At 44.5% G+C, this 10,538-nt stretch overlaps 1 protein-coding gene across 6 annotated transcripts in view; it reads left to right on the top strand.

Moving 5' to 3' along the window:
- Positions 1-6,519: 6,519 nt before the first annotated feature.
- Positions 6,520-10,538, top strand: part of ACSL3 (acyl-CoA synthetase long chain family member 3) — a 77,026-nt gene continuing 73,007 nt past the window's right edge. For all 6 annotated transcript variants that reach the window (XM_039469818.2, XM_074398963.1, XM_039469817.2 and 3 more), the window contains exon 1: positions 6,520-6,775. The gene's annotated coding sequence lies outside the window, so the exon portion shown is untranslated. The remainder of the gene's footprint in view (positions 6,776-10,538) is intronic.

The raw sequence follows: 10,538 nt of genomic DNA, 5'->3' as shown, positions 1-10,538 counted from the left end.
ATACTGATGTAAGGAGAAACTGCTTTTCTCTTCTGGCTTTGGATGTGTCGTGGAAGATAACACTTGGAGCAGGGGTAGCCACCTTATCACCATGAAGAGAGAAACAACATGGAGACTGAGAATGGGACAGTGAGCAAACAGACAGGAGGAGCTGAGTCTTTGATGACACTATTGATCCTTTAAAGCAGCCCTGGGGCTGGGCATGGTGCCTCATACCTGTAATAGTAGCACTTTGAGAGGCTGAAGTAAGCGGATCACCTGAGGTCAGGAGTTCAAGACCAGCCTGGCCAGCATGGCCAAACCCCCTCTCTACAAAAAATACAAAAATTAGCTGGGCATGGTGGTATATGCCTATAGACCCAGCTACTTAGGAGGCTGAGGCAGGAGAATTGCTTGAGGCTGGAAGGCGGAGGTTGCATTGAGCCAAGACTGTGCCATGGTACTTCAGCCTCAGAGACGGGAATATATCCTGTCTCAAAAAAAAAAAAAAAAAAAATCCCAAAAAAAGCAGCCCTGGAACTGCTTTCCTGGGCATTTTGTTAAGTGAAATAACAGAATAACAGGTAATTTTATTGTTTATCCACTTTTAGTCCAAAATGGGTAATTTCCGGTGATATTCCTGGCAGATGTTGCTAGTTAGGCTTTTTCACATTTATCCCCTCCATGGCTTCCTTTGTGCTGATAGTGCCTCCTTTCCATTCCAGAAGCTCAAAATGCCTCTCTAACATTTCCCAGCCTCCTTCACAGATAAGATATGGATGTGTGACCCAGCGCCTGTCAATGAGATTTGTGGAGTGGTCTGTTGTGAGCCTTCTGAGAAAGGATTTCCTTTTTAATAAAAAGCGGCATTTGGCCTGACGCAGTGGCTCACGCCCGTAATCCCAGCACTTTGGGAGGCTGAGGCAGGTGGATTATGAGGTCAGGAGATTGAGACCATCCTGGCCAATATGGTGAAACCCCGTCTCTATTAAAATACAAAAACTTAGCCGGGCGTGGTGGCATGTGCCTGTAGTCCCAGATACTCAGGAGGCTGAGGCAGGGGAATCGCTTGAACCCGGGAGGCGAAGGGTGCAGTGAGACGAGTTGGTGCCATTGCACTCAAGCCTGGGCAACAGAGCAAGACTCCGTCTAAAAAAAAAAAAAAAATAGTGACATTTAGGGAACATTTCCTTATTCTTTGGTCAGATGTTGTTGTGTCTTCATGCGCTATCTGGCCAGATGCTGTTGTGTGTTCATGTGAAACTTGAAACTGTGGCTGCCATCTGTGACTGTGAGTGGACAGTTTAAGGCTGAAACCAATATTCTGCGAATGACAGAGTGAAAGATAGGGAATTTTGCCCAAGTCCTCAACGACATGCAGAGGCCTGATCCCACCTCGGACTTGCCCCGCCTCTTTAGTTCTTTTTATGTGACATAATAACTTCTTTTTTTTTTTTTTGAGACAGGATCTTGCTCTGTCACCCAGGCTGGAGTGCACTGGCATGATCACAGCTCACTGCAGTCTTGAACTCCTGGTCTCAAGCAATCCTCCTGCCTCAGCCTCTTAAGTAGTTGGCATTACAGTGGTGTGCCACCCTGCCTGACTGATCTTTGTATTTTTTTTTTAAAGATGGGGTCTCTGTGATACCCAGGGTGGTCTTTAACTTCTAACTTCAAATTTCCCACCTAGGCATCCCAAAGTGTTGGGACTTCAAGCATGAGTGTCGGCACCCAGGCAATAAAAGTCATTTTAAAAATTGTTTTTTGTCGAATATTCTGCTTCTCGAAGTCAGTCATCTTAACTCAAACATACAGTATCACATGCCACCTTAACTCTTGCTCTCTGCTCCCCAAATTCACCAGAAGTGAAAGAACTAAAAGATTTCTGTTACAATTTTAAACATCAGCTGGTCTTGATATTGTAGTATAATGATTATGGAAAGTGCTCACAGTATTTTATTATATAGTCACAGACTATTTCTGCCATCTTTCACATGAAACGTTATTAGGTATTCATGAGAATTACGAAGACGTCTCTTCTCAATGTCCCTGTTATTTGGAGAAATAACAAAACTATAAAAGGGACTGCTGTACTCCTATAGATGTTTTCATTCAGTTGGAAATAATAGTTTCTGAACTGAATTTTTTAAAAAAGAAGGAAAATATAGCCAAATTTGAGAACTCTCAAAATCTGTCAATAAAAATATATTGAAAACTTTTCAAGAGAAAATTGTACACTTTTTTTAAAACAAAAAACATGGAGAGTAGAAATACTACAGGCATACCTGGTTTTATTGCACTGTATTTTTTACAGATTGGAGGTGGATTAGTCTGTTCTCACATTGCTAATGAAGACATACTAGAGACTGGGTAATTTACAAAGAAAAAGAGGTTTAATGGACTCACAGTTCCACCTAGCTGGGGAGGCCTCACGATCATGGTGGAAGGTGAAGGAGGAGCAAAGGCCTGTCTTACGCGGAAGCAGGCAAGAGAATGGATGCGGGGAAACTCCCCTTTATAAAACCATCAGATCTCATGAGACTTATTCACTAATACAAGAACAGCATGGGAAAAACCTGCCCCGTGATTCAGTTACCTCCCACCAGGTCCCTCCCACGACATGTGGGGATTATGGGAGCTATAATTCAGATGAGATTTCGGTGGGGCCCAGCCAAACCGTATCAGGAGGTTTGTGGCAACCCTGCATTGAGCAAGTCTGTAGGCACCACTCTTCTGATAGCATCAGCTCACTCTGTGTTTCTGTGTCAGATTTTGGTAATCCTTGCAACTTTTTCATTTTTTAAATATCTGTTATGATGATCTGTGATCAGTGATCTTTGGTGTTACTATTGCAGCTGTTTTGTGACACCCTGACCTAAAGTGTCCCCATATGAGAGGGTGAACTTCATTAGTGAACGTGTGTGTTCTGATTCCTCTAATGACCTCCCCTCCCCAATCCCAGTCCCCAGTCACTCCCTCTCCTTGGTCCTCTCTATCCCCTGAGACACAAGGATATTGAAATTAGGCCAGTTGATAACCCTACAATGGCCTCTAGGTGTTCAAGTGAAAGGAAGAGTCACACATCTCTCACTTTATATTAAAAGCTACAAATGAAATGATTAAGCCTAGTGAGGAAAGCATGTTCAAAAGCCCAGACAGGCTGAAAGCTAGGCTTCTTGTGCCAAGCCATTAGCCAAGATGAGAATGCAAAGGAAGGTTTCTTGAGCAAAATTAAAAGTGCTACTCTAGTGAACCCATAAGAAAGCTAAATAGCCTTAATGATGATATGGAGACACTTTTAGTGGTCTGGATATAAGATCAAACCAGCCATACCATGTTCTTAAACCAAAGTTTATTCCAGAGCAAGGTGTAGTTCTCTTGAATTCTGCAGGCTGAAAGAAATGAAGAAACTGCAGAAGAAAAGTTTGCTGCTAGCAGAGTTTGATTCATGATGTTTAAGAAAAGAAGCCATCTCCATGACATAAAAGGAATGCAAGATGAAGCAGCGGGTGCCGATTTGGAGATCTAGCTAGGATGGGTGATGAAGGTGGCTACGCTGAACAAAGGATTTTCAAGGTAGACAAAAGAATCTTACATTGCAAGGAGATGTCATCTAAGACTTTGACAGGTAGAGAGAAGTCACTGCATGGGTTCAAAGCTTCCAAGGAAAGGCTGACTCTCTTGTTAGGTGCTATTGCAGCTGGTGATTTTAAGTTGAAGCCAATGATTATTTGCCATTCTGAAAATCCTAGGGCCCTTAAGAATTATGCTAAATTTACTCTGCTTGTGCTCTGTAAATGAAATAACAAAGCCTAGATGACAACTCATCTGTTTTCAGCATTTATTGAATAGTTTAAGTGCATTTTGGGGAGCATTGTTCAGAATATATGATTACTTTCAACATGTTTCTGCTATTGACAAGGCACCTGGTCACCCAAGAACTCTGAAGAAGCTGTACAAGGAAATTAATGTGGTTTTCATGCCTGCTAGCACAACATTCATTCTACAGCCCAAGGATCAAGGAGTAGTTTCGATTTGCAAGTCATTATTTAAGAAATTTCATAAGGCTGTGGCTGCCACAGTGATTCCTCTGATAGATCTGGACAAAGTAAATTGAAAACTTTCTTGAAACAATTCACCATTCTAGATCCCAGTAAGGATATTCATAATTCACGGGAGGAGGTCAAAATATTGTTAGGACAGAAGTTTGGAAGAAGCTGATTCCAACCCTCACGGTTTACATTGAGGGGTTTGAGACTTCAGTGGAAAGAATACCTGTGGATATGTTAGAACTAGCAAGACAGAATTAGAAGTGGAGCCTGAAGACGTGTCTGAATTGCTGCAATCTCATAATAAAACTTGAACGGATGAAGAGTTGCTTCATCTGGATAAACAAATAAAGTGGTCTTTTGAGGTGGAATCTCCTCCTGGTGTAGATACTGTGAACATTGCTAAAATGACAAGAACGGATTTAGAATATTACATAAACTTAGTGGATAAAGCAGGGCAAGGTTTGAGAGGATTGTCTCCAATTTTAAAAGAAGTTTTACCGTGGGTAAAATGCTATTAAGCAGCACTGCATGCTACAGAGAAATTGTGAAAGGAAGAGTCAACTCATGTGCACATTTCATTGTTGTCTATTTTAAGAAATTGCCACAGCCATCCCTACCTTCAGCAACCATCACCCTGATCAGTTAGCAGCCATCAACCCCAAGGCGAGATCCTCCTCCAGCAAAAAGATTACAACTTCCTGAAGACTCAGATGATCACTAGCATTTGTTTTAGCAATAAAGTATTTTAAAATTAAGATATATAAATTGTTTTGTTAAATATAATGCTATTGCACGCTTTATAGTATAAACATAACTTTTATATTTACTGGGAAACCAAACAATTCACGTGACTCACTTAATTTTGATATTCCCTTTAAGTGCCAGTGGTCTGAAACGAAGCTGACAATATCTCTGAAGTATCTCTCTACATTCCTGCTTAGCTTAAGCGTTCAACAGCAAATAAGAATTTAGAATTTTAATTCCCAGGACTATTTTCTTTTAAATATAAGCCCATATCCATAATATATAATAAATATCCATAATATAGAGATAATAAAGAAAGATATTGTTGGAATTCTAGTATTCTGTCTTAGGCTTATGGATAGATAAAAAGGTTCAATATTAGTTTTCTTCTTTTGGAAGAAGAATTTTCTAGAGGCTTTTCGTGGTTGTAGAAGTACCGCTTTTAAAGCCTGTTTCTCTCTGCAGAGCAGCGAACGTCTTCTCAAATAAGCCATTCTGTATTTCACTTATCTTCAGGGTGTATCCTTTGATAACATTTCTACAGATTAATTAGCAACTGAACTGCCATATTTTGTAGTGGGAGAACAGGTTGCCTGAGTCAGGTATCCATCCCTTTAGGTACTCAATTGGCCCACAGTCAGTGAGCTCTATGTGCACGGTGCATCATCGCTCCACCTAGTTCAAGTCCTGGCAGCTTCCTGATTTTGAGATTCTCTTGGGAAATGAGCCCCAGCTTTAGCTTGAGGCTGGCTCAGGAAGGCAACCTTTCACCTAGTTAAGGAAAAGTTCACAGGCAAACGAAACAATACATTGGGTTAAAAAAAGAGGCCAATCCTACTATTACTGGGTTAATGAAAGCCTTCTTTCTTATAGTACATGTAGTTGTACCACATGTAGTCATTTGTGTTTGGGGATGTGTGTGCACGTGTGAGTGTGGGTGTGTGTTTTGTTTGCCTGTGGGGAGGCAGTTTACTAGCACAGGATGATTTCTTTTTCTTGGGTAGTGTCTAAAATGAGATACAATGGCAAACTGCTTAAAATACAGGAAGACTGTGGATTCCTAAGAACGTTCAAAAACAATAATTTGGAGTAAACTTAATTTTTTGGAAAGAAATAGCAAATTTGCATGGTGAGTGCATTTAGGGGAAAACGGGTTATATGCTAGGTTAAGTGAGGCCAAAACAAGGTAAATGCTAATGGATAAGCTTTGAGTTTTTGAATCTCTTCTTGCCCCAGGCATTTCCAAAAGCCATTTTATTTGGCAGGATTTGACAGTAATTTGTGCAAGAACAGGATAACTAATCCAGTTACAAACGAAAAAGACTATGTATATCATTTCATAATTTACATTGAAATTTATACATTACAGCAATAACTGTGCATCTGCAATTTTTTTGGGGGGGACGGGAGGTGTTTTTTCCTGGAGGGACGGAGCTCCTGCAGACCCTACTGCGCTGGCCTTTCCTCTCACGTCGCTGCCGCAGATCCCCGCGGCCCGCTCCTACCCGCACTCCTTCCTTCTCCGCCGACCCGGTTCCCGCTCCCGCTCCCGCCTCCGCCAGGCTCAGGCTGCAGCCAGGTCCGGTCCGCGGCGGCTCCGCAAAATGACCCGTAGTAACCTCGCCCCGCCTCGGGCCGCCAGCGCCAAGCTCCCTGGCCCAAATTCGATAGGCCCAGCCCCGCACGCGCCACCGCCCGCGGGCCAATGGGCGGCGGCCTCTCTGCATATGCAACGAGCGCCGGCCGGGAGTGCGCGTCCCAGGCGGTTCCGCTCAACAGACGCTGCTCTGCCGGCGCCCGGGTGCAACGCAGCCGTTGTTGCCGCGTCCGGGGCAGGGACGAGAAGGCGGCGCACTGGGTCGCAGACGTTCGTCCTCTCGCAGTGCGGCCCCGACGCCTGCGCCAGGGTCCACGGGCGGCGGCGCGGGGCGTGAACGCTCTGAGGCTCATCCAGGCCTGCGTGGGCCCGAGGCCGCAGGAACCCGGACCCCGGTGTCGCGGTGAGTGCGGCGCCCGTTGTGGGAGCGGTGGGAGCCGGTTGGCGGCGCGGCCTCCGCGTGCGGTTCGGCTGGGCCCGAGGGGCGCCCCGGCCTCGGGATCCGGGACCCCGACGTCGGCGCCGCACCTGGCTGCTGGGTGAGCGCGAGGGCGGCCCACGGGGCCGGGAGCAGCGGCGCGCAGGGTGGGAGGCGGCCCGCTGGGGTCTGGGAAGCGACTGACGTGGGACCTCGGCCCAGGGCTCACGCGAGCCGGGAGCTGCAGCCCGAGCGGCGTGGGGCGGCGCTGACCGGGGTGGGAGGATGCTCTGCGTGCCTCCCAGCGCAGTGGGGCGCAGTGGGGCGGGGCGGGGGACAGGCCCCTTGAATTAGGGGGGCCTCTGCCGCGGCCCCAGCAGTGCGGTGTCCGTGGGAGGAGACTCAGCCCTGCGATTTCGGAAAACCCTTGCTTGGCAGGGTGGGAGGAGCTGTGGCTGCGTGGGGTGAGAAGAAATTGGGTGCGTGAGGTGCGTCGACCTTGGCGGTTGCTTCTGGACACTATCGTGGTGATGGGACTGGGTTTGAGACTGATGTTCGGGGTGGAGGGTTGCAGGTTTACTTTTCCCCAAGTGCGTTTTAATCACACACTGGTGATAGGATGGGTAACTCAGAGAGTGCTCACTACCAGCCATCCTGTGGGGTAGGTGTTATCAGGCTCGTTTCGCAGACGAGGAGCCCGAGGCACAGATTTTTAAATGGTTTGCCCAGGTGGCCTGATAATAGAAAATGTGGCCTAAGCTGTTGTATATAAGGCCCCTCGAAAATGAAAAGGCTGGAGGAATGTCTTTAAAATTACATGGAAGCTAGAGCTGCAGTGGGCTTTGTGATCTAAATTATAGCTGAAAAGAACGACAAATAGCTGATATTTGTTGAGCATTTATTACATGCCACGCACTGTTTGGAGAGCTTTATGTACCGTGTCTTTACACTATTAACTGCCCTCCGGGGTGGGGGTTATTCCCATTTTACAGCGGGAGAAACTGCAGATTGGACGTATTAACTTGCCTCAGATCTCAGCTAGTAAGAAGCTGGGATTCACACAGGCCTGTGTAAATCTGGAGCTCGTAAATTTAACCACTGTATTTTGCTGCCTCTCCTTGGTGGCTGGCTGAATAGTTTCCACAGTGGATTTTAGTCTGGGTGGTCAGGAGAGACACAGTTTGGTACCTTCTTTCATGATCATCAACCTATTTTGTTTCCCCAGATTATTTCTGAGAGTTAAGGGTGCTCCTGAAAGTGTATTAGAAGGTTATTATAGGGGAGAGGTGGTGTGACATGGGACTCTGTTGCACAGACTGTTTTGTTTTCTGGCATTTTTCGGTGCACTTCTCAGACTCGGGGATGAGTAAAGCTTCTGTTGTAATTTTCGCATGTGTTTTCAGACTTTTCCTGGTTTCTCTTTTCTATAAAAAGTACTGGTTTTGTAGGATGATACTGGGTGTAGGGGCGGAGTGTTCCATTGGATCTAAGGGTCAGGGTGACAAGTCACCTCATATCTTTGGATCTCAGTTACTGAATTTGTCAGATGTTTAGACTCTGTGACTTAAAGCTTAAATATTCTGAAAGTCTGAAATATTCTCCTCGAAGGAAGAAGGGAAGAATGGGAGAAAAGAAGGATGCACAACTTGTGAGGGGAAAATCATCCTCTGTCTGGTTGGGGTGAGGGTCAGATCATAAAGCCTCCAGATCTGTTTCATTTGCTTATGTGCTTCCCTGCTGTTCGGTTTCAGTTAAGTGACTGTTTCATTCCTCAGTCAGTTAATTGCCTCACCTAGAGCCATTTAATGTCTGTTCTATGTCAGGCACCTTATTAGGTGCTGGGAATACATTCGTGAATAGAGGAAAAAATAAACAAGAAGCAAATGGTCATACAATGAATGGGTAGTTGCAAGTTTGATAGGGATGATGAAGGCAAAGTACTGTGTGAATGAGGATTATGAGCAAGGTTATGTTGCAGATGGAAATCTAGTCTAGGGAGCAATTTTTGAATTGATGTGGTGAGATTTTACTAGAGGACAGTTTTGAAATCTGAGCCTGCAATTATGTACATAACGCAAGAGTTTGGGAACATGTGAGTAACAATAATTCTTTTCATTTCAGTGTCTTTCCTACACAGAATGTCATCCCAGCTTAAATTGCAAGATAAGAAAGTGAGATAGGCAACTTTTTCAGGTTGTCATTCTGTCTGCCTTCAGGGTACTTAAATAGTCCTCTAATACTTTCTCCCACTGAAGATGAACTGTAAGGGGGAGTAAGACTCTTCTATGTGAGATCTGGGCTTGCATATGGAATTTCGATTTTTTTTTTTTTTTTTTTTTTTTTTTAGGAAAGCTAGACCAAGGGTGAGAGGCTTTTAAAATAAGCAGCATCGTAATTATCAAAAGTATCCGTTGTAGTTTATACCTCACAGGGTCATTTAACTTAAAAGTCTCATCTCTTAGGAGATCAGTTTTTGATGGCTGGATTGGGAACTACAGATTGTTAAAAATACATAAATGCCTCAGTTGAACATGTATGAAGCCAATATAAATAATACTTTGCAATATATTTACTTAATGACCATCTGCATGCAAAACATCATCCTAGGGGTACCATGTGGAATAAATAAAAAAGATGAACTTGCCAAAGTTCCTGCTTTCAAAGAGATTTCAATTAATAAAAACTAATACTCAAATTTAAGTTTTTAAAAAAAATTTTTCAAAATATTAGCCTATGTTGGCTCATTTGATCCTCTTAAGAGCCATATATGATAAACAGAAATATGGAGAAAATGGAGATATAAAATTGTCAGGATATGGTGCTAAATAGTATAAGGAGTGGGAGAAAGAGGTGTCAAGTGATTACTAGATTTCAGACCTATGCAACTCAAGGGGTTTGTGTGCTATTCACTGAGCTGGGGCTTACTGGTAGAGAACTAGGTTCTGGATATGGAAATAGCATGACTTCAGTTTTGGCAGTGTTCAGTTGGAGCTGCCTTTGAGGCCTCCGTTGAAGTACTGTCCTAGTGCTCAGGATTGGCGTGGCCATTTGCCATTTTGAAGCCCTCCATGTAGAGGCAGGAGCTGAAATCACAGGCATGGGTGAGACTGCCTACGGGGAGGCTGTAGAGTAAGAGTAGAAGGAGGCCTGGGATGGAGCTGGGCAGAGGAGGTTGAGCTTGGAAAGGAGACAAGAGTGTCCAGAAGCTGATGTCCCCCGAGGTCAGTGAGTCAGTACTGTGGAATGCTCGTATGGGAGAAGAATTAAGAACCATCCATTGGATTTAGCAAGGTGAAGGTCATGGAAGTCACCGTTGACCTTTGAAAGAGATGCTGATCTGCAGGTAGCGGTGGGTTGGGGAGCAGCGGGAGGTGAGGAAAATGGAGACAGCGAGTATAGGAAACTGTTCCCAGTAGTTTTGATTTCAGCATGTTTAAATGCTGTTGGGAAGGCTCAGTGGAGAGGGAGTGGTTAACTATAGACTAGAAAAGGGTTTGTGCAGAGTTCCTGAAAGGATGGGTTTGGGCTGGGATCCAAAGCACAAGTGAGGCCTGCGTCTTCACTGGGAAGAGGGACACCTCTTCCATAGTAACAGAAGACAGGCCTGTAACTGATGGAGCCCTAAGCAGATTCCAAAAAATTATCAAGAACTGTTAAATTTCTAAAAATTAGCCTAATTTTAGTTGACTCCTGGCATAGTCTTTTAGAAAACTTTGCCACAAGAGCATCGTGTGTTTGTATTAAAATG

Source organism: Saimiri boliviensis, chromosome 5 (assembly GCF_048565385.1).
Source record: "Saimiri boliviensis isolate mSaiBol1 chromosome 5, mSaiBol1.pri, whole genome shotgun sequence".
Classification (NCBI taxonomy): domain Eukaryota; kingdom Metazoa; phylum Chordata; class Mammalia; order Primates; family Cebidae; genus Saimiri; species Saimiri boliviensis.
The sequence above is the reverse complement of the archived record's forward strand: the minus strand, read 5'-3'. Positions and strand labels throughout refer to the sequence as shown.